This window comes from Malaya genurostris, chromosome 3, assembly GCF_030247185.1.
Source record: "Malaya genurostris strain Urasoe2022 chromosome 3, Malgen_1.1, whole genome shotgun sequence".
Lineage (NCBI taxonomy): Eukaryota > Metazoa > Arthropoda > Insecta > Diptera > Culicidae > Malaya > Malaya genurostris.
In genome coordinates this window covers 102,559,639-102,587,284 of record NC_080572.1, presented here as the reverse complement: position 1 = coordinate 102,587,284, position 27,646 = coordinate 102,559,639, and the positions used below count along the sequence as shown (strand labels likewise).

The 27,646-nt window shown below is 36.7% G+C and overlaps 1 protein-coding gene across 1 annotated transcript in view; it reads right to left on the bottom strand.

The window, feature by feature from the left end:
- Positions 1 to 27,646, bottom strand: part of LOC131437178 (uncharacterized) — a 213,673-nt gene that overhangs the window by 128,113 nt on the left and 57,914 nt on the right. The gene's annotated exons all lie outside the window — the stretch shown is intronic.

Below are 27,646 nucleotides of genomic sequence, written 5' to 3'. Positions count from 1 at the left end.
GTTTATTTGCTCTAATCAAGTTTTATAGTACAGTTTATCATTCGGATTTTCAAAAGATGAATCTGAATGATGAATATTAGTAATTTTTTTCTAAACAAAAGCACATTGTAAAGTTCTGTTAATTAGGAATTCTGATAACTTCATAGTAAATCAATACTGAGCAAAAGAAGTAGTTCTATTCCAGTAGTAGTGTAAAGATGCTGTTCTCAAATTATTCAATTTTTCATAAGCATTACTAACAAACTCTTCCCCCTGCAGCTCCGGAACCGGATGTTGAATACGGAAAAAATCAATACCAGCCTATGGATCCATAAAACCTTTCCTAAGAGCCTAAATTTGTGAAAATCGATTCAGGCATCTATGAGAAAATGAATTGGATTCCGATTGTGGAGTTTTTGATCACGTACTTCCGGCACCAGGAACTGGGATTCAATACAGCCGACATCGATTGATTGGCCAGCAACTAGTAAAAAATACAAATTAAAACAGTTTTGAGCAGAAGAGTATTATTCTGATTTTTGTATCATCGCTCTAAATGACGTTTCGAGATTTTAAACATTTCACCCTGTAGTACCAGAACCGGAAGTCGAATCCGAAAGATATTCAATAGCAGTCTATCAGACCATAAGACCTTTCATTTGAGCCTAAGTTCGTGAAAAACGGGTCATCTGTAAAGTGAAGTACACAGAAAGAAAAAATGAAACTTACACGACATGTAAACCGATAGTACTATGAAATAGTCATCAGTTGAAACGAAAATCTGATTTAAAACCATGATTGATGTAAAATTACATTAAAATTCAGTTGGTTTTTCATTGAACAAGACTGTATATTTACAAACCGCTTCGTTTTGTAATGTAAATTTTCATTCAATTGCCTGCTCCAAATATGTGCATGAAAATAAATGTAAAATCACAAAATATTTTTATCTGTGTAAGTTCTCATTTAGGGGTTCTCCCGTTTGTGCTTAGGGTTCATAACCATTTTGAAATTTCTTCACGTTTCGTCTTTGACTCATCAGTGCAGAGCAGTTCAAATTGAACCGCTTAATGCAAAACTCGGCAGTTCAATTTGAACCGTTAAGCAAACGTAAAGTTTCCGCTTTTTGCAGAACACTTTTTATTTGGTAAAGAATTGCCACGTGTTTTCTATAGTGCCGAACGAAAACGGCTTCGATCATATCTAACTGGTCGTGAAATGATAGTGAAAATAAGAGACTGTACAACCTCACTATTTGCTGTAGCCTCTGGAGTTCCTCAAGGAAGCCACATTGGACCGTTTATATTTTTACTGTATCTCAACGATCTAAATTTTTCGATCAAGTGTATGAAACAATCGTTCGTCGATGACCTTCAAATATATCATATAATCAAATCTGTAGCTGACTCAGAGTTCCTACAAGAACAGTTAGATAACTTAACTAATTGGTGTAAAATCAACAAAATGGTTTTAAATGCTTCTAAATGCTGCGTCATCTCTTTTAGTCGCATAAAGTTTGTATTCAATTTCGACTATAATATTTCATAAACTGTTAAGGACCTGGATGTTCTTCTGGATTCCAAGTTAAATTTCAAGGAACACATAGATTTCAATATTTTCAAAGCGTCTAAGCTGTAAGGATTTAATTTCCGCGGTACTCAAGAATTCTGTCATGTATATTGCGTTCGCTCAACTCTCGAATACGCTGTTATTATCTGGCACCTTATTACCATAACGATATCCAACGCATTGAAGCGATTTAACACAAATTCGTCCGATTCGCTCTCCGACGTCTTCCATGGAGATATCCTTTAAACCTACCGAGTGCTGATTGGTCTCGAATTATTATCTGATCTGATCTGATTAATCTTAGATTCTATTTTTTCTGCGGATTTCCTATGCTTTAACTAATTATGGATATAACGAATGCATTGCTAGCATGTGCCGCATATTTAACAAATGTTTCAATTCTTGTGACTTCCATTTATCACGTAATGTTATCAAGAAATCGTGCCTCATGTTATTGTCTCATTAGATTTAGTTACTGTAGAAGCACTAGTTTTGAGAAAATGTATCATTTGGATGATTATAATCTATTGATGAAGGAGATGACGAGGTTTTATGCCTGCCGGAGAGCAAGTTTGACAGAAACTAACTCCAGTGGGCGTTTCCCTGCACCAAAAATAAAAATAAAATATGAGGAGGAAAAGAAAGACATTCAGTAAAATCCAACAACAGGAGAAGGCCAGCGCCCCAGAAAGCAAAAGCCAAACATGAGGCGATAAATTGTATTGAAACTGAAATTAAAAAGATTAAATCCGATCATCCTGATGTGGGCTAACCTAAAAGTCTTTGTCACGAGAAGGAAAAGCTTGCAGAGAAAGAAGATATTGGAGCAAAAAAAAATTTCTTTGCTGAAATCTGTTTAACATCTTTAAACATCACAAAAATGTAAGCAATTTAATTTTCACTGTAACATTTTCCGTACATCGGAGAGTATATATTAACTAAGGATATCGAAAAAGCTGGAGAATGAAACGAACAATCTCAACGAACTGATTCGATTCCAAAATTTGATGGAACTTTTTAGGCATATAAGCCATGAATCATAATTCAAGTTTGTGGCAACTGTTAAGACGTATTCGTCGGTAATCATAGTCTGAAAAAGTTAACGAAAATTTATACTTGTTATTTGATAATTATGATTAAAAATTTTGAACCTATGTTAAGCCAAAAATTTTCAAGTTATCAGGTGGACGTGCCACCTAATCTAATTTGTACTGATTCTTGAATTCTGAACCAAGTATCACAGTGGTTGCTGTACGTTAATTAAAAGACACTATAAAACACAAATGATAACAACGAAATCTAGAACAAACCTGGTGTAATACACGTTTTCGCGTAAGAAAGTCTTCCTTACTTTTTCATATATGTGTTTTCTATTCTATCGATATTCCCACGTATTTGATTTTCACCTGTCCGACAATGATATAAAAAGTTTACACATAAACTCCCTTAGGAAGAGTTCATACCAAGGTTTTAAGTACTAGATTCAGCTATAAGGAGGATTAGTACCAAGATTACGATAACAGTTTGCTGTATTATTGCGATTCGCTGATATAAAATAGAACGGGAGAGATTCTGAGATCTCAGTTTCAACGGACTTTCCCTGGCTCACAAATAAATAACTACATGATTAACTAATATCCATAAATATCCAAAACATCTACCGGTTTGCCCGGGTTGGTAATTCAATGCACGCTGGTCTCAAAACCCTGTTGTTCGAGCCACGACCTGAAAAGACTTTTGAGTCACTAGGACTGTAGTACTAGCCATATCATGGTTCCATACCCCTTGAACTATCGATATAGAAGAAAAGCAGATAAAGAAGATATTCTTTGCATCAGAAATCAATTGCATAATCAATTAATTACGATTGGAAACCAACATGTTTGATCCTCCCAATGCTACATTTTGTTTTAATAACCGTTATAAATATTCAAAGCAATATTTTAATTAGAAGCATACTGTTGAATCGAAGGTGCGGCATTATGTCCGTTGAGTGACTGTTATGAGAAAATTTGTATATCAAAGAAATGGTTTTATTTCTCTGGATCTTTATACTTTAAATAGAGACAATCGTTGAACGGAAAATAAAAAAGTAGAGTCAAGTGTTATAATACGTCCCCTATAAGAAAACATTGGGATATTCCTACATACTATTGATATATTTACTTCGAGAATGTAGGTATTTCTTTGCACTACTCCTGAGGAGTATAATTTTGAATAGGTTCGGTAGAAGTGATGAGAATTGATTGATACAAACACTTTTTCCAAAACGACAAAATTCTCAGTTTTTTCGCTTGCCATAGACATAAAACCCCAGCAACCGTATAATATGCCTCACAACAAATCAATGGTATGCCCCACAACATTGATGCAATATGCCCCTTAAACTGTCGATATAGAAGAAAAGCAGATGAAGAAGATATTCTTTGCATCAGAAATCAATTGCATAATTAATTAATTACAATTGGAAACCAACATTTTTGATCCTCCCAACGCAACATTTTGTTTTAATAACCGTTATAAATCTTTAAAACAATATTTTACCTCGAAGCATACTGTTGAATCGAAGGTGGGGCATAATGTCCGTTGAGTGACTGTTATGAGAAAATTCGTATATCAAAGCAATGGCTTTGTTTTTCTGGATCTTTATACTGTAAATAGAGATATTAGCACTACTAAAAGTTAATTACTAAGTAGCAACAAACCATTAGACGTTTCATACGGTTAAAATGTTTGTTTAGTCGAAGCAAAACCTTACATCGAAAAGCTGTCTAAAGATATTTTCAGTTTTTTCATATTATTCAGAAAACGATAACTGCCAAACTTGCATAACAGAAAGATCATACGAAAAGATAGTTTTTTTTTTTTTTCATAAATACGTTTATTTCATAGGCAATATACATAAGTTTTTCTTCGCCGTGGCATCCACAATACATAGTAGTTTAAACCTAATACATTTCGAATATCATATTAGTATGTTGGTACTCATTAGTTAATCTAAACACTGTTTTTATCAAGCGAGTTGCTATTTTAATTACATTAAATAAAATACATTTATTTTGTACATGATCTTATAACTATTTCAGGATTGTTTGTATCAGTTCACCACTTATATTCAATATCCTATAGTTGGCTATTGGTTGAACTCATGGAAGAGAAAACAGTTTAACATAAAATAAAATTTAAATTGGAACTCCAATGGATTTAATGAAATGATAAAGAAGTTTCATGTATGGAAGGTCACGACAAGCAAGAATGTCGCGAACTGGGACATTGGATAGTCTACCTTGGGTACGCAAGGAATTTATTAGTTGAGATCTGACATCACGAAACTCCACGCATGTCCAAACAACATGGTCAATATCGCGGTAACCTTCGCCGCAAGCACAATGATTAGTCTCGGAAAGTCCAATTCGAAGGAGATGTGCATCTAACGTGTAGTGATTGGACATGAGTCTGGACATCACACGAATGAAATCTCTACTCACATCCAGTCCCCTGAACCATGCCTTTGTCGATATTTTAGGAATAATTGAGTGCATCCACCGACCCAGATCATCTTTATCCCAAGAAGCTTGCCAGCTGGCAAGTGTTCTTTGGCGAGACGCGCTATAGAATTCGTTGAAAGCAATCGGTCTCTCATAAATTTCACCCTCAATAGCACCACGTTTGGCTAAAATATCGGCTCTTTCATTGCCTGGAATGGAGCAATGAGCCGGAACCCAAACTATTGTGATTAGATAATTATTATTCAATATGTCGTTCAGACACTGTTTTATTTTACCCAAGAAAAACGGTTCATTTTTGCCAGCAGCGTTTGAGCGAATGGCTTCAATTGCACTCAGACTATCTGTGAAGAGGAAATAATGGTTTGGAGATAATGTGACGATTACATTCAAGCTATAATGAACTGCTGCTAACTCTGCTATATAAACAGATGCAGGTTCTTGAAGCTTGAATGAGGCCGAAACATTATTGTTGAACATACCAAACCCTGTCGCTTCTTCCATTCGCGATCCGTCCGTGTAAAACATTTTCTCAGAGTTAATATGCCTGAACTTACTTGAAAATATTTTTGGGATTTCCATAGAGCGTAGGTGGTCCGGGATTCCACGCACTTCGCGCTGCATGGATGTGTCGAAAAATAAAGTTGAGTCAGGTACATTTAGGAGGCTGACACGGATAGGAATATATCTTGAAGGGTTGATTTCCTGTGACATATGGTTAAAATATACTGTCATGAATTTTGTTTGAGATCGAAGCTCGACTAGTCGTTCGAAATTATTAATTACCATGGGATTCAGCACATCACATCTTATTAGCAGGCGTGATGAAAGCTCCCAAAATCGATCTTTTAATGGAAGAACTCCCGCCAGAACTTCAAGACTCATTGTATGTGTCGAATGCATGCAGCCTAAAGCAATTCGCAAACAACGGTACTGAATTCGCTCAAGTTTGATAATATGAGAATTTGCAGCGGAACGAAAACAAACGCATCCATATTCCATCACTGAAAGTATCGTTGTCTGATACAATTTTATTAGATCTTGCGGATGAGCACCCCACCAAGACCCTGTTATTGTTCGAAGAAAATTTACTCTTTGTTGGCATTTCGTTATCAGATACCTAATGTGTCCTCCCCACGTGCATTTGGAATCAAACCACACCCCGAGGTATTTGAAAGTCAAAACCTGTTCGATTATTCTTCCCATCATATGAAGCTGAAGTTGCGCGGGATCATGCTTTTTTGAAAAGACGACCAGCTCTGTTTTCTCCGCAGAGAATTCGATACCAAGATGAACAGCCCAAACGGACAATTTATCTAAGGTATCTTGCAATGGTTTTTGCAGATCAATAGCTTTGGATCCAGTAACTGAAACCACGCCATCATCTGCCAATTGTCTTAGTGTACATGGGGTTACTAGACAGCTGTCAATGTCATTCACGTAAAAATTATAGAGGAGCGGACTGAGGCATGAGCCTTGCGGGAGACCCATGTAGCTAATTCTGATTGTTGCCAAATCGCCATGTGAAAAATGCATGCGTTTCTCTGACAAAAGGTTGTGCAAATAATTATTTATAACCGGTGGAAGTCCATGTTGGTGGAGCTTGTCTGAAAGAACATCAATGGAAACTGAATCAAATGCTCCTTTAATGTCTAAAAATACAGATGCCATTTGTTGCTTTTGAGCGAAGGCAATTTGGATGTCAGACGAAAGTAATGCAAGGCAATCATTCGTCCCTTTATTTCTACGGAAGCCAAACTGAGTATCTGACAACAAACCGTTCGTCTCGACCCAAGTGTCGAGACGTCGTAGAATAATTTTTTCGAACAATTTTCTGATGCAGGACAACATCGCAATGGGTCTATATGAGTTGTGATTGGAAGCTGGTTTCCCCGGCTTTTGAATGGCGATAACTTTCACTTGTCTCCAGTCAGGTGGAACAATATTTTGCTCAAGAAACTTGTTGAACAATTCCAACAAACGTCTTTTTGCGAGGTCGGGCAGATTCTTCACCAAGTTGAATTTAATTCTGTCCAATCCAGGAGCGTTATTGTTACAAGACATGAGTGCTATGGAAAATTCCATCATTGAAAAGGGGCTATCAATGGAATCATCATTTGAAGAAGACTCCCTAACAATGCTATGCGTAGGAACGGAATCTGGACAAACTTTCCTCGCAAAATCAAATATCCATCGATTCGAGTACTCCTCACTCTCATTTCCTACGTTACGATTCCTCATTCGTCTGGCCGTATTCCAAAGAGTGCTCATTGAGGTTTCTCTTGACAAACCTTCCACAAAATGTCTCCAATAGCTGCATTTCTTAACCCGAAGTATGTTCTTGTACTTGGTTTCTAAAACCAAGAATTTTTCAAAATTCTGAGGAGTTCCTCCTCCTCGTTTTAAAAACGTCTTGAAAGCATTTTGTTTCGCGTGTTTAGCATCTGAGCACTCTTTGTCCCACCAAGGATTTGGAGGTCTTCTGTTAGACGATGGACCAAGAAATCGTTTGGTTTGGGCTTGTTCTGCGGCCTCCAGAATCGAACAAACGAGGAAGTCATATTCTTCAAGTGGGGGAAGCTCTTCCATTGAAGTTAAGACACTTGAAATATTACTTTGGTATTTAATCCAGTCAATATTTTTTGTCAAATCATATGGAATATTAACTGAATTAGCAATGCCTTTGTTACTGCTAATTGAGATGATGATTGGTAAATGATCGCTACCATGTAAATCAGGAAATACTTTCCAGGTGCAATCTAGTCGAATTGAAGTCGAACAAAGAGATAAATCTAATGCACTTGGACGTGCAGGAGGTCTTGGGATCCGTGTCATGCTACCCATATTTAGTACCGTCATGCTAAAATTGTCGCAAATATTATATATTAGAGATGATCTGCTATCATTGTAAACGGAACCCCACATCATTCCGTGCGAATTGAAATCTCCTAAAATCAAACGTGGAGCAGGAAGGGCTTCGACAATTTCATTAAGCTGTCGTTGTCCAACTTGAGCTCTTGGAGGAATATATACCGAAGCAATGCAAATGTCCTTTCCTTTAATGTTTATTTGACAAGCAACAACTTCTATACTAGAAGTCGAAGGAATGTTTAATCTATAAAAGGAATAACATTTCTTAATTCCTAAAAGCACTCCACCATACGGGGAGTCTCTGTCGAGACGTATAATGTTAAAGTCATTAAAATTTAAGGCTATGTTTGATGTAAGCCATGTTTCGCACAAAGCAAATACATCACATTTTTGACTATGCAACAAAACTTTAAATGAATCAAGTTTTGGCATGATGCTTCGACAATTCCACTGCAGGACAGTGATTGAATCATTTGCGGCGGATGATAAATTATCCATCAAATGATACAAAACCTGAAAGAGCTGGCCATTGAGCTGATAACTGTTTCAAAAAAGTTCTAGCTATTGGAAGGAATGCTGTTATGATGGTCTTTAGAGGTTCAGAAATATTGAATGCAGCGAAAATCCATTCTACAATTTCCGAAAATTTCAGTAATCCTGTTGGTGAATGTGAAATGGAGCCCACTGGATTATTGTCTTTTCTTGAGCTAGTTCCTGGATTGGTTTGTGAATTTGACAAACCAGGAGGCACAGTTTTTGGTTTTAAATTTGGCTTTTTAGCTTTAACACGGGGATCTTTTTTTGAAGGTATAATTTTAGGTGTCTTTTTTGGTATTTTGTGGTTTGTTAATCTCCTCTTAACAGACCCTTGAGGAGTGACAAACGAGGTATCTTCACTATTTCCGTCAGAGTCAGATTCCTCTGGCTCCGCAAGATTTGAAAAACCGTTTTCGGTTTCCAAAGGGGAGACATGTATGACCGTTTTGAGCATTTCTGCGTATGTGCGCTTAGACCGTGCTTTTAAAGAAAGCTTCATTTTGTCTTTACGCAGCTTAAATGCAGCGCACACTGAAAGATCATCATGAGGGCTTTCCCCACAATAAACACATTTTTCAACATCTTTATCGCAAAGATTATCCTTATGAGGCCCTTGACATTTGATACATTTGGACTTATTACTACAGTAAGTAGCTGTATGTCCGAATTTTTTACAGTTCGTGCAATTCATAACATGCGGTACGAAAAGCCGAACAGGAAGACGAATTTTATCGATATAGACATGGCTAGGCAATGCAGATCCGGCAAATGTTACGCGAAACGAATCTGAGGGACGATAAGACTTTTTTCCATCGACAATAGATGCTGAGTACAATTGTTTGCACTCGAGTATCTTAACTCCCTCAAGCATGGAGTTTTTAAAACGGCCAACTCCATTTTTAAGTAAATCATCTGCTGTCAGACTTGCTTCAGTCACAACACCGTCAATTTCTACCTCCTTCGATGGAATGTAAACTCGATATTCAATAGCAAATAATTTACAGGTTACAATATCGTTTGCCTGTTTCAAGTCGTTAACTACAACTCGAATTTTATCTCTATTAACCTTACAGATTTCTTTAACTTCAGAGAAATGTGATGTCAAATCCTTTGTAATTTGCATCAAGTTTAAAATCTTTTCTTTTTTTCGAAGATAGACTATCCATGGCCCAGTGGTACCCTGTGGATAATGTTTAGCCCTCGGAGTATTTAAACTTTTACTAGTATCCGGAATCGGATTCGGATGATCTTCCATGAGATCATCCATTACATTAAATTTTTTTTGTAAATTAATAATACCAAAATAAAAACTTATGTTTAGTAAAATTTCAGATATAAGAAATAAAAAATAAATTAAATTAAATCTACCTTGTAGCTGATGTCTCTGTTCCTTTATCGTGAAGAACGACGTGAAGCTCTTCCAACGATTTCCAATTGGCAGTCTTTTGCTGTTTCCAATTGGCAGTCTTCTGTCGTTTACTGCTATCTCAGTTGCTCTGCCGTCGTTGTGAACACCACTGCACTTGCTGTACCTGACCCCAGGTACAGTGCTTTTGCTCTTGGTGGCGATCAAATGCGATGCTTGCAGTGTAGCACCTCGCGATATATGCCGTCTCTTTTGATCCTACGCAGCGTACAAATTCTGGTACCTGGTAGATCAGCACTGGGTTGCTTTAGCACCTCTGTGCCTTTGCACCCCTTCGTCTTCGCACCTTTATGCGATGGCACCTCTGTGACTCGTCACTTCTATGCTCTCGCACCTCTGTGTCTCTACACCTCTGTGCGTATGAACGGGATGGCCTTCGTTGCTAGCTTTCCAGTCGGGAAACGCCCCGAATATTGCGTTTGCTATGGGCAGTTTAACTACCTGAAGCTTAGAATTGTCTCGGTAGCAGCCGTTAACTCACGAGCCAGTACAATCGAAACACAACCTCTTCGCTTGAATGGTTTTTACTGAATGACGAAAAGATAGTGTTAGTGATAAAACATTTGTTTAGAATAGTCTTGAATGCTTAAATACAATGTGGGGCGTTATGGCCAGCAGAGACGCTTTACAACACTTTCCCCTATTACAGAAGGACTTGTGGTTTAGATTCTCGGTAAAAAAAAACAAACCAGGTGGATTAACCTTAAGTGGTAATTTTCAATCTTAAGAAAACAGTCATTGTTGCAAAGCGCTAAAGATATTTTCTTCGCAATCGTTGAACGGAAAACAAAAAAGTAGAGTCAAGTGTTATAATACGCCACCCATAAGAAAACATTGAGATATTTCTAGATGTACTGATATATTTACTTCGAGAATGTAGATATGTCTTTGCAATACGCCTGAGGAGTATAATTTTGAGTAGGTTCGGTAGAAGCGATGAGAATTGATTGATACAAACACATTTTCCAAAACGACCACATTCTCCATTTTTTTGCTTGCCATAGACATAATGCCCCAGAAACCGTATAGTATGCCTCACAACAAATCAGTGGTATGCCCCACAACATTGATGCAATATGCCCCTTGAACTGTCGATATAGAAGAAAAGCAGACGAAGAAGATATATATCAAATCATATATTGGGACCTCTTTTTTCGCTCGTTCAATTCTCCAAGATACAGTGAAGCCGTTTTTTTACTCACTAAACGAAGGGGGCCCGTATTGCACTCCGCCCAGGCCCGTCAGTAGGTGTAGTGCAGATTGCATTACATGAGTGTTAGTGTCCTATGCTGTAATGGAATCTTTCTGAACATTTTTCTTCAGGTGTAAGATTGTACATGCACTTGTATTGTTATTTACATACGAGACGAAAATACTAACAGCCCTTGTGATAGAGTTAATGGATACAGTGTTCAACGGGAATAATTTTTACCGGTATTTCGTATAGAACATTTTTTATTAGGGGCCTTACAATCACTTGCTAAAAAAACTAATTTTAATATGATTGGTACAAGGTGAACATTTTAAATATGTCAATATTCTTCCAAAAAATCAACAACTTTTTTTTGTTCAGAACAAGATCTAGACTGTTGTTATTCGTTACCTTTATTTTAAAGACAGTCCCAGAAAGTATGCACGCATTTTGATTTCGCTGTAAATAATTCACAAGTGTTAGATATTCAAATTTTATTCGATATGCTTATAATATTAGACTACAACAACAGAATATTATTCTCAACATTTGCTACTTAGCCACTGTAGACTAGCTGGCGCACCTTCTTTCGAACGTTCTTCATTAAATTCCTCAGAGACTTCTTGGCGACAAGTTTTGACACTTTTTTCCAATCTTTTTCGAACTGTTGAATGGTTTCGGCTTCCGAGACACGTTTCCTACGATGTGCCTTCGTTAATGCCCAAAATTCCTCAATTGGTCGAAGTTGTGGGCAATTTGGTGGATTCATGTCTTTTGAGACGAAAGTGACATTTTTGGTAGTATACCATTCTACCGTTGATTTCGAGTAGTGGCAAGAAGCAATATCTGGCCAGAAGACAACAGGTTCCTTGTGGCTTCGAATCATGGGTAGAAGTCGTTTTTGTAAACATTCCTTGATGTATATTTCGCTGTTCATTGAAGCAGTGGTGATGAAGGGTTTCGAAATCTTACCGCAGCTACAAATTGCTTGCCAGACCATAGCTTTCTTACCAAACTTTTCGACTTCAATCGATATCTCGGACTGGTTTAACACTTGCCCTTCTCGCACCGTATAATTTTGTGGTCCCGGCAAGGATTTGTTGTCGAATTTCACGTAGGTTTCGTCGTCCATGATTATGCAGTTCAAATTTTTAGCAAGAATCGTATTGTACAGTTTTCGAACCCTCGGTCTGATCGATGCTTCTTGTTTCGGACTACGTTTTGGTTGTTTCTGCTTCTTATAGGTTCGAAGATTCAAACGTTCTTTAGCACGAAGAACATTTGCCCACATCCCGAACTGAAACTTCTTCTTTTGCTCGAACGCCTTCAGTATACGTTTATCCAACTGAGGGTTGGCAGGACCTTTTTTACGACCCGTTTCCGGTTTATCCTCAAAGGTGTTATCCTCACCGAACTTCCTGATTGCCTTTCGCACGGCTTTTTCACTTACTCCTTCCATTTTTGCTATCTTTCTCAGTGACAGTCCGAGTTCTGTGCACCATTTGTACACAATTTTTCGAAGTTGTTCTGCTGAAAGTCCACGCATTTCGAAACAAACTAATGAAAACGAATAAACAACTGCACAAGTGGTTAGAGAAGAGTGTAACAACTGCACGCAGCCATTAAAATTGACAGACTCTGAACCATTGCGAAATGGCAGCGGGTTTTGGTTGCGTTCATACTTTCTGGGACAGTCTTTATGACTTGTTTATTCATGCATTATTACAATCTACATTTTTGTGGTATTTGGAATAGATCTATGACATACATACTTAATGTAAAGTACGTAATACACAAATTACTATACTTGGTTTACATTTGATCCTTAAAACGATCCCAACTTCAAAATCTTAATAATGTAGTAGGGGCTCGATTCATCACAACAAGGGTTAGTAAAACATCGGATCGGTAAAAAAAGCGTGAGTGAGAGAGTGAATCCAAGTTTGAACCACGTGAGAATGAGCGCCACCGCACGCACAAACTTGCCGTAAAATGGCGCTATTACCTACCAATTCATCACGGTACAGGTTTCAACATCTTACTACTGTTAATGATTTATTATTAAACCGTTTTGATGGCAATGGAAAAATAAAATATTTTCGAAGGAGGTTAGTTTTTTCCAAAAACTATTTATTGTTTTAGTGTTTATATCGCTTGAAACAATTAGAAACAAGGCTCGTTATTTCCTAAACACTCTAATGGCAAGGTTGAGGTTCAGTGTTTAATCTCATGAATAAAATATGTTTCGCAAACAGAGCGTATTTGATAAATATTGAAACAAAAATAAGGGCGATGTTTTTCGGGCTGATAATGGTTTCAATGCTAAACACGTGACTTCATGCATGCAAGTCTTAATTGCAGTGATGTCCAATTAACAATGATTGATCTAATGAAGACTTTTGCAGAAAAATGGCATTTTTTGTACATATTTTGAAACACAAGCTAAATAATTCTTAAATGCTTTCGCCTGGTCCTCAAAATTGCCTAAACCTTGATTCTTGAATCTCTGATTTCTTGATGAAACTATTTCCGAGTGTCAAATGAACAGATGACGATAAACCACTAATGAATCTTTCGCATCGTAAGATACACAACAGAGCCCAACTTTGAAAGCCACAACGGAAGTAATCAATCAAGGCGAAACTCCTATCACAGTTTACCTTTCATAACGATCACACTCCAGACGCATTTAGTTTGCCGGTTCCCGAACTCCAAACGAAACGTAGTTAACATTTTTAGGACTTACGCGGCGGGCTTCCCTCGGTCCCTCGTGGTTGATGACACCGGGAAAATGTAACTGTATCCCGCAGCTGGTTCCACACAATCACGGTGATTCGTCTGATACTGATGTGCGGACGCGCTCGGTAGCTCAAGCCAACGACCGCACACGATACGAATCTTGAATGAGACGTCCATGATCGCAGCGGTCGACGGAGTAATTAAAACCGTGTAGGGGTCCGCAATCAGGTGCAATCGTTAGAAGAAAATGGACCTACTGTTTCATTCCTGCATAATTTTGGTGGTAGAGAAGTTTAATGTTGATTAACAAATGTTGTCTTACTTCCAACAACCTGCTTATTTGTAGGCGAGAAGCGGTGTAGCATTCTTAAGGCTACGCCTGTTCAGTACAATGAAACCATTTTTATTAAGTAATGTAGCTTGTTGAGAGAGAAAGATATTACTTGAAATAGTTTCATATTATCTGATTTCTTCCTATACTCTGCATTCGTGAAACTTCTACGTTAGGAATATTTTGGGGATTCAACTGTTATCATAAAAATTTACGATCTTTTCACAACCGTTTGACTACAAATCTATATTTCATCGAAATAGTTCAGATGACCAAATGTGTGGCATGTTATTTATTTATTAATTCGTCAAGCAAGTGCATACTAATCACAATTGTTCACAATATTTATTTACAAACTATACGTTTATAAATAAATATTGTGTTACGTTACGATTAAGCTACAATTTCAACTGATTTATTGACGTACTGAAATCGAAAATATAAAGATTTTTATTGCAACAACGCCTCACTCGACTGATAGGACCATTTTTGGCATAATTAGATCTAGAAGGCTTCTCTCAAAAAAGATTATAATTTCTTAATTTCGGTTAGATCGTGAAAGTAATGTTGCAGATTGAATCTGAAAAAATGTCGGAAAATAAAGTAAAACATTGATAACTCTCGGCGTTCCTTAAGGATCGCAAAAGTGAAGTTTTTGCCTTTCTCATATAGAAGGGTTAAGCAATCACTTGAAAAACCGACTAGTGAAAATTGGCCCGGAGTGCCGAGTGTCATATACCATTCGACTCAGTTCATCGAGATGAGCAATGTCTGTGTGTGTATGTGTGTGTATGTGTCAAATAATCTCACTAGGTTTTCTCGGAGATGGCTGAACCGATTTTGACAAGCTTAAATTCAAATGATAGGTCTCATGGGCCCATACGGAATTCCTGAAATTCATCCGGATCCGACTTCCGGTTCCGGAGTTACAGAGTAATATGTGAAAATTAAAGAAAAAGTGTTCATTCAATTTTCTCTGAAACAGCTCAACCGATCATTAAGTTTCGCTGACACAAAATATCACTTGTGAACTTCGAGATTCTGAGTTTTGTTGATGCTTGTTTCATAAATTAGAATATCGGAAGTGATTTTTTAGAAAATCTTTTGAACTGATTCTTTCACGAGTGATACTGGAATGAACTTTTTCTGATCATGATTTTCCCAACACTGATCCCCAGTGACCGGAAGGGTCAAAAACTACAATATATTGAAGTTTGGAAGCTTCAAAGGAGCCACAAATTTTTTTTTAATTCGAACATATGCAGTAATTTTTGGTAAGACAATAAGACCTAACCTTTCATTTTACCCTAAGATTGGAAATACCGGTTCTGAAATTTCTGTGAAAAGTGATTGAGATCCACTTTTGAGCATCTCCCGTCGTTATTTGAAAACCGGGAGCCAGGATAGCCAGAATTGGTTTGTTTAGCTGCCTACTGATAATGGCTATTGATTTGTGTAGTTTTGAGACCAGTTTAGAATTGTTTTTGGGTATTTGGTTTCACCGGTTTAAGTGACGGTGTACAATATTTAACACACTCTACCCTATAACTCCGGAACCAGAAGTCGCATCCGGATGAAATACAGGAATTCCGTATGGCACCGTGAGATCTTTCATTTGAATCTAATTTTATAAAAATTCGATGAGCTGTACGTCTCTGAAAAAATTGATTGCACGTTTTTAGTTCATTTTGCACATTTTACTCCATAACTCCCGAACCGGAAGTCGGATCCAGATGAAATTTAATAGCAACCTAGAAGACTACAAGACCTTCAATTTAAATCTTTGTTGAAGAAAATCGGTGTGGTCTGAGAAACTTGAGTGCACTTTTTCTTCATTTTTTTACTCATTTTACCCCGTTACTTCCGAACCGGAAGTCCGATCCGGGTAAAAGTCGCGTAGCACCCTATGGGACCAAGATACCTTTCATTTGAATCTAAGTTTGTGAAAATCATACATACACACACAGACATTTGCTCAGTTCGTCGAGCTGAGTGGAATGGTATATGACATTCGTCCCTCCGGGCCTCGGTTAAGAGGTGTTGCGTTGCAACTGAAATTGCGTAGAACAAACTTTTAACATCGTGGACGGTTCATTGTATTTATCGGAGGGGTACTGAAGCACGCGAGGGCTGGATTCATTGTGGGTATGAAACGGCTCGTTCACTGTACGTCGAATTCTGAATCGAGCTTAAAAGTGCAAGAAAATGTCTATTTTCACGCCGCTTGACATGCGTTTCTTAGGTTACAGCTATTAGGAGAAAGACTAAAAAGTTTTCTGTGACTGAGAAAAGCTTGGAATCGCTCTCTTACAATCGAACCATTGAACTGAACAGTCGATACTGTCGGAATATCCTACCGTGCGAAGGGTATCGGTTTTATTTGATTGGATTGCGTGGCCGTCGTTCTGGCTAAAGATAATTTCGGAGATAAATGGTGGAAACCGTATAATTCGAGCTTGTTTCGGTCCGTGAGTGAAGTGTGTGAAAAAGGTCGACCTCAGAAGCAGATTACCACCTAGCTCTGGATCCTGGCCGTAGCTAGTGGCCGAAGAAATCGCGTCGAGATCGCTTGAAGATGTGTTTGGCGATCCGTGGCCGCAGAGATGTCTATCTCCTCTGTGTGACGAAGAGCAAGCAAAATTTCTCCCCTCGCACTGTCAACTTCAACTCTTTCACATTTATACACCACTGTTGTGTAAGTGTGCACACATCATGAGTGCGTTTGTTTATTTCCTTTTACCTCTTCCACTGAATCGCACCAAAGTGCTAGAGCATTAGCTAATAAATTCTCTGAGGAGGATGCAGATACTTTCACAGAGGTGTACACGCCGGTGAGCACTCTGCTGTATGGTTTTCGTAGATGAAGCGTGGACACGCAAAATCAGCAAAATAAAACAATTTATCGTAAAATTTTCGGTTTTCCTTGCAAATTTTTCATAGCAAGGCCAGATCTACTCTCTATTAATTGAAGTTCACAGAAGTGTTCGCTCACAATCACGCGCCATTGGTCACTTGGGTGTATTTAGACGAGAGCGCGTGTGAGCGATTCATGCGAAGAGAATGTGTTTCACTCGCGCCAGCTGCTTTAACCACAAGCACACACTCAAATACTGTCTATTCGACACTGAGAAGAAGTGCGCTTTCCTCTTTGTGCGGTGCTTCGTTTTTTCATCCTCGGTGTGGCAAAAATCTGACTCTAGCGTGTATAACTCTGGTGAAATGCCATCGTGGGTAAGTCTTTTTGTATTTGCTTTGTTTCTTAGCTCTCGTAGTTTCTAGATATTTTCCTTCGGTTTCAATGAAACTTTCCACGGTATTGCATTTCCAAAAATTAGTGCAAGCCAAATATCCCCCCCCCCCCTGGGATTAGAGTCCGGGCAAATTAAGTCAAAATCCGCTAACACATCTGCTTATCGCGGATGGCGCAAAAGTGTTAGTTGGTAAGGTTCGCGCCATCTTTCCCTTTACAGACAGAACGGTCGGTACTATACGTAACAGAGGTCGATTTTCACAGTGATTGTATAACCTGTCTATATGAGAACGACAAAAAATTTAATAAATGAAGTATAAGAATTTCTCTAACTGTACTGTCAACATTGGTTTTGTAGCAATATTGCTTCAGTAATTGAAAGCGAAATAATTTCAACGCTTAATGTTTTCTGAAATAGTAATACATTTTTCTTCGGAACAAACCAAATCTTTCAAGGAAACATAGAATAGGTTCTTCTTTTCTTGTAGTTTTAGATACAACTCATTCAATATCGCTAATCATAATAAATAATAAATTATTTGGTCAATTCACTTTATTTTACAGAGATTATGCGAGTTATTACCGAATAAGTTGTTTTGAAAATCATAATCAGGTGACCATAAGTTGTTTTGAAAATCTTTGTAAATAGAAAATTAAATGTAAATAAAGTTATACGGTAAAACTGATATTTTGATGGCTTGATCGTTTTAGCTCAACAAAACTGTTCCGGGATAGAGTTTTTTTGAGTCAGATATTATTATATTAGCAAACTTTTATCATGCTACACGTAGAGTGAGAAAAAATGTGTAGTAAAACAGTAAGTGATTGAAGATTCATTCAGGAAAATACCTGGACTTCAAGTTTAGATTTACGTTATTACAAGCAGTAGGTTGAACTGTTTTGAAAATTATGTGCCAGATAAAAACCAACCTATCTTTAAAATGAAGTGAAAGTAAAGAAACAAGTTTTGAGCATTTTTATGAATCCAAATCCAGACATAAGCCGAAATAAAAGACGGTCACAGAAATGAGCTACATTCTCGCTATACTCTAAATGCATATGTGAACACCAATGCAGCTGTCGAATGGCCATAAAACAATCATAATTATAAGGCAGAAAACATCTTCCCTGAAACGTGTGGCGAACATCACCTTTCCGAACAAAACAAAAACAATCAGTCAAAGTTCACACGTTTGCTTCGGCGGGAAAACAAGAAATGGAAAACAATTATGGAGCGGATACTAATTAACGAATGAAAATCAAGTCAAAGTTTGTGTTGTGGTTTTCCTTTCGCATTTTTCCATCGGCCCCACGGAGATCGTATTGCTTCGGCACTGAGTGATTTTATTAAAATTCAATTCAGTGGCAAGAAATTAGAAATGTTTTTACTGCCAGAAACTATTCCGCCCTGCTATCATTCACAGGTTGTAAAATATCACTCTCACACTCCCTCGCCATTGTGCTGCTACCGCGAGGGGAATCGGGTTTCTTCTGTTTATTCCCTCTCTCCAATGATCCAGTGCTGAAATGATGTACAACGACAATTGCCACCGTTTGGCCCCTTAATTGTAGTACCGTTTCGAGAGACTTGAACTTACAGCGTATTGGATTGGATTATAAAATGCTAATAAATCTTGCTACCCCAATAATAAAAGGGACTGAAAATTTAATTAATTGTTCGAGTTAAGTTATACATTCCGGTCGTAAACTTGTTTACTTAAAATATGAATTAATTGATTGCAAGCATGAAAAAGCAGTAACAAATTAAATTCCAAAATTTATTTCGTGTTGCGATTGCGAAATACTCTCAATCTCAGCAAGTGTTTGATTTAGAAATGTTTTAGCATTCGAATTCAAGTTCATTACAAATTAGTATCGCACTGCATATTTTCAAGTTGTCTAAAAGTAATATCTCTTTGAAGAGCAAATAACTTAAAACCCAAGCCTCTACTTCAATGTATTTGTGTAAGGCACACATCAAAGTAAAGCAAAACCGATAACGTTTAAGATAAACAATGTGTTATGACACGAACTCCAATTTCCATAAACAGACAACAGTACAAGCACCATATATAACTAATACTGTCTATTTTAGAATATGTAGGGCCAAATCACTTAAAATATAAAATCAACATTGTATGAAACACAAAACAAATAATAAATAAAATGCATTTTAGACAGAACTGTTGCAGTGTTCTTAATTCCACATAGTGAAATTTTGTTCCAAATATGATACCTTGAGCTTCTAGTTCGTTATCCGAAAACAACAGTCACACATGACGGATTATATGAAATATTGGGAGTACAGATTAGTTCGGTCTATTTTCAAAAGACCTCTGGCTGTTATGAATATTGAACAGTAACAGCAGATGTCGATAGGTTCAAGAGGTTCAACATCTGTTATTAATATTCAGTTCATATTGCTTCGACATCAACATCAACACCAAAGCCGAATATTCATGGTTCGAAGGTCATATTGTGCATCTGGTGGTACCGAAAGGTTGTAGCGTACTATGAGCTGCTACAACCAGGTGATACTATAACGAACGATCGGTATAGGCTGCAACTGATGCGTTTGAGCCGTGCAATACGAGAAGAACGGCTGGAACACAAACAAAGACATAATAAAGTTATTCTGCTGCATGACAACGCTCGGCCTCATGTCGTAAAAGTTGTGATAAAATATTTGGAAACGCCCAAGTGGGGCATTTTGCCGTACCCGCAATAGTCTCCGATCTAGCAGATCATAGGTTCACTTATTTTACAGAAATCGAAAATTGGCGAAAGAATTGATGTGAACTCCCAATATGATATCAATTAAAGATTACTGTTCCGATAGAAGCCCCAATGAGGGAAGCAGTAATGATATGAAATATATCGAATTCTCTCACGCCACCCTATCTCAGCTGCTTAAACCCAAATTTCTTGACATTGCCATTAATTGTAACGTTATATGCATTATAGCTGTAAAATCGTACCTTACTCAGCAAACAAAAATGAAGGCGCCGACTACCTACCGTGGGTGTGACAAAGTGGTTTAAGGTATTAACTAGTAATGGTCGCTTAAGATGTAAATTGAGTGGTTAACTGCTTCGATAAAAGAAAATAACATTGGCTTGCTTAGCAGTGAACCGTTTCGTTATTAACTATTCGTTCCAAATTGACGACTGTATGTTGTTGAGCAAGAGTGTGTCCATCATAGCTTGCGATCGGTAAGTGATATTGACTTAATTTTTTTGTGCGGTCTTCGGTGCATTGAAAAAATATTTAGTAAAAAACAATCTTCCGTAACACCAAAATGGCGATGATTCGAGGCCGTGTTCCTTCGCACTCATCCTAAAAGACCAAAAATGAACTATGCAGTGGCTGCTGAATACTTTGGAAAATTGTAATCGTTTGTTAAGAAGTGGGTACACGATTTAAAGAGTTAAAGGACGCCTATGACCTTTCAAATCGATAGGTTTGATTGGCCTTCAAATCGATAGGTTTGATCGCCTGATGCGAAGCCTATTTAAAAACGCCTGGGCCTGCATCTTCAGTCTTGATTCACAGCTCTTTTTCAAGGAAACTGAATAAAAATTTGCAATACTATCGCTTAAAGAATAAAAACTTCCCTAATTTTTATAAATGAAATGACTTTATACAAAATAAACGAGTGAATATGATGTGATGTGATGTGATGTGAAGTGAAGCCACCATCAGTTCAAGGACTTGCCAGTGGATGCGGGTAGACTTACAGTAGCCCCGATATGACTCATCCATTCACCTTCTTACTATAGCTGTTACCGAAAAGCGAACAAAAAGGGTTGGGCGGATACGTAAGTAGAGTCACTTACTCGTATTCCGCGGGAATAAAAGATGCTCTTCCAACCAAAATATCCAGTGCATGGATGAAGCATATCGCTATACATGCTTGAACCCGCCTGATGGTTTGTTTGAGAAGGGCGTGTCAGACTCATTTCAAACCTTCAGAAGGAAACAAGTTTCCTTCAAGTGACTTGGGCTGGCTATCCACAATCCCTCGTCCAGTCATCAATTCGTCCGATGCCCTGATGCTCCCTCCCCTTTACGGCCCCGTGCAAAATGTTTTATATTGATAAATACAATGAAACATAGTGTAATGAAATTAATATAACATAAAATGATATAATAGATTACAAAATAATATAATATAACATAATATAATATAATATATTATAAAACAATATATAAAATAACAGTTAATATAGAGTGTTATGCTCTTCTATCTTCGAAATACTGCAGTAAGTAGAATATTTCTCTTCTAATAACAATAATAATATCCACATCTATAAAAATAATATATGTTATTATTATTGATGACAAATTAATAATAATAACAATAAATATAATAATAACAATGAATATAATAATAAAAAACAATATAATATAGTACAATGAAATATATTATAAATAATAGAATGAATAAAATGATATGTTGCGATATGCTATGATATTATATTACTTGAATTTATATGTCATTTCTCATTCTCTCATTCTGCCATCAACGCATTTCATCGACCAATTGTCACCACAGACACACGTGTAGGCATGAAACAGGAACCAGTGAGGACCAAGCTCACCTTGTGACGACCTTGATATTTAGTTAAAAGTAACTTTAAAAATGATAACTTATAAGGAAAACAAATTTATATTTTGCGCAGAGGTACGTGTAGTACTACTCATAATAAACCCAATAATATAATATAATATAATACAACATAATGCAATACAATATAACATAATACAGTAGAATACAATATAATATAATATAATATAATAAAATATAATATAATCTAATACAATATAATATGATATAATGCAATGCAGTATAATACCATGCTACATATTATATAATAACATAAAATAGTGTAAGACGATGATTTATGAAATAATATGCTATAATACAATATAACAGTTAATGTCGCAGTGTAAGTTACGCTCGTCTAATAATAATAATAATAATAATAAAAATAATAATAATAATAATACATGATGTAATAAACAACAGAATTATATGTTGTAATATACTATGATAAACATTGCACTTTAGGATGGGCTTCAACCTTCAAGCCATTTCGCACCCTCTCATTCTGCTACTAACGCAGAAGGCGATAGCACCCAGTCGACGCCGTTCTATTGACCAAATGTCATCATAGACGCTCGGGGAGGCATGAGATAGGGACTTGTGAGGACTTAGTTATCTCACCATTTGACGACCAAAAATAAACGAGTGAATATGATTTATACAAAATAGTTGATTCATTGCATTGACTTATTCTAAACAGTTGTTAAAAAATCACCAAATGAAGGTCAACAGATTTCACGCGCGTCTTGATTCTTTATTATTTCCGCATTATTGTTTTAATTATTTATTAAAATTATTAATTTGTTTATATTGGTTGATCCGAGTATTAATTTATTGTTTGAAATTAAAATTTATATCAAGTATTTTTTTACTATGTATTCAATATTCCGATAGATGTTATCTTTGTTATTAACTTTGTAATACCAACGGATTTGCGCACGCTAGACGGAAATTAATAGGTTGAATGAGAAGATAATTTAGTAAAATAGAGTAATCAGAAGTGAAACGTTGAAAATATCTGATAACTGAAAGAAAAAAGGAACTCCTGCAATTGTCGCCTTTTACGACATGGAAGCAGGAACCCGGATTCCACACGACATCTAGGCTGGTACTGTCCGGAGAAAGCTAATAGGTACTATCAATCTCCTAGTGGACCCCAGCCCCTGATATTCGCATGCCCACAAATTGTTTAGAAACTACTCATGTATAGGGGTCTAAATGACTAACACTATGTCTGATTTCAAAATATTATAGATAGGAAGCTCTTTGTTATTGTTCAATATTGAACACTAGATGAATAGAAAGAGATAGTGCGCGAGCATTCTATCGTTAAGAGTCCGTAGATGAGAAAGATAGCCTGCCACTGGATCCCGCTCATACTTATTGATGAACGCTAGCGTACTTCCAGTATTAAACGCCAGAAAACAGCATGATAACCCGACAATTGGCTGAAGATCCACTGGAAAAATTGTCTGTTAAGAACAACGTAAAAGTGTCTGTTGAAAACAACGCTAAAAGGCGCACCGAGAATTAGGTACATAAGCAGCGATGCCAACCCTACGGATTTATCCGTAGATCTACGGATCTTCGGATGAGCTTTTTAAAATCTACGGATTTTTCCTTATCTCTCCGGAAATGTTCAGATTTCGCATTATTTCTCCAGATATCTTCGGAGAATCCTAAAATCGCGCAATTTTCTGATAACGGCCAATAAATCTGTCAACATTCACTTAAAAGAAAGATTTTGAATGATTCGATGCTAACTAAGAGTCATTCATAGCATTAATTAAAATGAAAATGTTTTATCTTTCGTCTGATGTTAAAATCAATACTACAAAATGTTATAACTAAAGTTCATCTATTCGTCACCGATCACTCATTTTTGGAATCCTGTCTTTATGGCTTAGAGCTTCAAGCTGTTAAATTTAAATATACGAATATAGGTACACTTGAAACCGAATCTACGGATTTTACTTCAGGGAAAGTTGGCATCACTGTACATAAGCAATCTTCATTTTTTTTATCTACAGGCCCCTCCCGAAACGAAATCCTGGGTACGGACCTGGCGGTAACTTTTTATTTTTTTCGGTTAATTTCTAAATTCTCGAATTTTTCAATATCATTGTGTATCAGTAACAGTTTTTGAGTTACATAGATTTGACGTTTGCTTAACATGAGTCTGTTTAATCAGATTGTGCGCTAATGAAAAGCATAAATATTTTTCCATATGAATTTACGGCTGATTGTTAGACTATATATTCGCAAATCATCGACTTGACAGCAAAATGTGGGAGGATAGTTTTAGATTTAAGTGACGTGACTTGCGAATTTTCTTAATGATTTAATGGTCCAGCTCACCACTAAAATTAAATACCATTCGACTCAGATCGACTAGTCCGACGAATATCTATATGCTGTATAGACAGGGTCCGGCACTCGAAGTGTAACCAATTAAAAAAGCCATAAATTCAGTTTGGAAAATTACTTTTACTTAATTCAAAGTACAAAATGTGTAAAAATAATACAAAATTCAGAATCAATTCACTTTTGCTCGATATGACCACCTTTTGCCTTGACTATGGCCTTGAGACGGTCAAAAAACGAATCGCAAGCTGCCGAATGTGACTTGCAGGTATTTAGGTCCACTCGCGGACAATAACTTTTTTCAGCGCCTCGAGACTGGTGTATCTTTTAGTTCAGACTTTGCTCTCCAAAATGGCCCAAAGAGAATAATCCATTTGATTCGCATCTGGTGAATTCGAGAGCCATTGCGTGGACGTGATGAAGTTCGGAACGTTGTTTTTCAGCCATTCTTGGTTCACTCGAGCTTTGTGAGACGGTGCCGAGTCCTGCTGAAACGTCCATGGTCTGCCACCGAAATGTTTGTCTGCCCACGGCTTCAAAGCAACCTCCAGAATACTTTCCCGATAATATATCGCATTTACCTTGACGCCAGGCTCGATAAAAACTATTGGAGAGCGTCCATCTTAATAAGTCACAGATGGCGCAATAATTATTTTATCCATATGACATTTATGAAGTTCCGACTTTCAAAAGGCCATGTGTGAAATTTAATGGCATTCCGATTAGTCAAAAAAAGTGACAGCCATTTAAGTAAAGCAATTTTTATCATTTTTAAAAGTATGGATTAAAATGATTTCGTGTGTTAATTTATCGTTGCTTATTGATGAAGCTCAGCAACGGCTTCTAAAGTGTTATCCCATTTGTTATTGGTTTGCTGAATTTAAACGTGGTCGGACAGACACCCATGACGGTGAACGTTCTAATCGATGTAGATGATTCAGAGCACTTTTTGTCCATGTTCACAAGTAATAAAACAGGTTTTTTGCGTCGATATGTGACAATAGATAAACTACGGATTAAACACTTCACTCCGGAATCAAAACGATCATCATCCGAGTGGAAGCCCAAAGGCGCATCAGTCTGCTGTTTCTGTAGTTTGGGATGCACATAGTTAAATGGCTTGAATGTAAAAATCAAGGAAAAGCGACCTCATATGTCGAAGAAGAAAAAAACTGTTTCACCAAAACAATGCACCGATTCGCAAGTCGTTGGTAACGATAGTTAAATTGAACGAAATACACTTTGAATTGCTTCCTCATCCACCGTATAGGCTACATCTGGCCCCAGTATATTAAAAAAATGCTCACCGGTAATAAATTCAACTGAAATGGAGCAGCAATTGCTAAACGTGAAACCTATTTCGAGTCAAAAGACATATTTTTCTATAGGCACGATATCGAGAAATTAGAGAAGAGATGGAATGGTTGTATTGTTCTTGAAGGAGATTAGATTATTGAATAATATCGATTTTTGGTATAAAAATGGGTTTCTTAGATAGTTTGTGCTGTCTGTCCGACGCGATATTTGTAAGACTACTTTTGTGATAGATCTACTTCAATCACAAATCGATTGTTTCGAGCTCTCACAGCTCTTACAATTAGTTATTCATCGCGGTAATCTTCGTTACTATGTTTTGCTTCGGATTCCCTATGCTAAAACTAATGATGGGTATAACGAGCCTTTTGCTAGCTTGTGCCGCTTATTCAACAACTGTTTCTGCATATTTATCACGAAAACGTTGTCCAAAATTTGTTCTACAGGTTAGTATCTAATTAGTTTTAGTTACGGTAGAAATATTTGTTTGAAGTAAAATGTGTCTTTTGAATGTTTGTTATCGTAATATGTAGAAACCCTACACACTGATACAACATCAAAACACATACTCCAAACCAATAAATGTCACTTCTGGTGTACCCCAAGGTTTACATTTAGGCCCTCTTCTTTTTATCTTGTACTTAAAGGACAATTCCTTCTTTCTCAAACATCTAAAAGCGCTTGTATATGTAGACGACATGAAGCTCTTTATGAAGATAAGAAATTCTGAAGATGCTAAAGTATTAAGGCATTCATTTTGGTGCAATAAAAGCTTATTCCAACTACACGTTAAGAAATGTAGTTTAATATCATTTGGTAGAAAAATCATGACTCCTTCTATTGACATATATTTTGGAAACAAATAGTACAAAAATGTTAAATTATAAGAAACCTAGACGAAATTTTAGACTCAGAACTTACTATCGTGGAGCATTATGATACAATTGTCAATGAAGAAAATAGTATGTTAGGCTTCATTCAACGCTTTAATCATAATTTCCAGAATTAAAATCTGTTAACGTAAAAAAAGAAGTTTTATGCCTGTTTTATAGCAAGTTCTGCAGAAACTAACTTTTCTCTACTCCAAAAAAACGCTCTCGTCGCTCATTCGGTTCTGGTATCTTCGAAAAAAGTGTATTGAGAAAACTGCGATCTAACGATTACGTGATCTATCATATTACAACTCTTTTGAACTGGATCAGTAACCTGTATATTGTAGAAATCAATTAACCCCTTAACGCTCAAGGGAAATATATTTCCCTAATATAAAAATCGTTATACATTCTTCAATTACTAATGTGTTTCTGAACAAATAATTAAAAAGAACTATCAATTTTTATTGCACTAAACAAGTTTGTGCAAAATGACGTATAGAAAAGAGAACACATAACAAATGTGTTATTTGCATCGTCCACAAGTACATGAAACCGTTTCGTAGAATGCCATAACTAACTTTTTTTTTTTACTATTTTGATAATTAAAGCAATTAAAGCAATAAATTAAATTACGATTTAATAAACACAACACTTCTTTTATTTTTTTCTAAGAATCATAAGAGAAAGATATTTCCCATGAAATTATAGGAAACTTATGCACCCTGCTATGTTTTTCTGGTGATATTCTCTTAATTTACACCCCCAATAGCTAAAATATTGTCTAGTACTGACATATTTCGTCTTACACATCTTGTGGTCATGAAAGGGTTAACCCTTCGAGGCAAAAGACATAGGGTTAACCCTTTCACGATTTCCCTTGAGCGTTAAAGGGTTAAGCCATCTCCGAGAAAATTGAACAGATAAAAAAATCTCATCAATGTGCATCTTCACTCAAACAGACTAGGCTAGGGATCTCCGGGGCTCAGTGTATCCAGTAATTCAATGTCCTTTCTATAGAGAAAGGCAAAACTCATTTCGTTGCATGTTCCTAGAAAAGCTCGATTCCAATCGTCAAAAAGCTCCTACA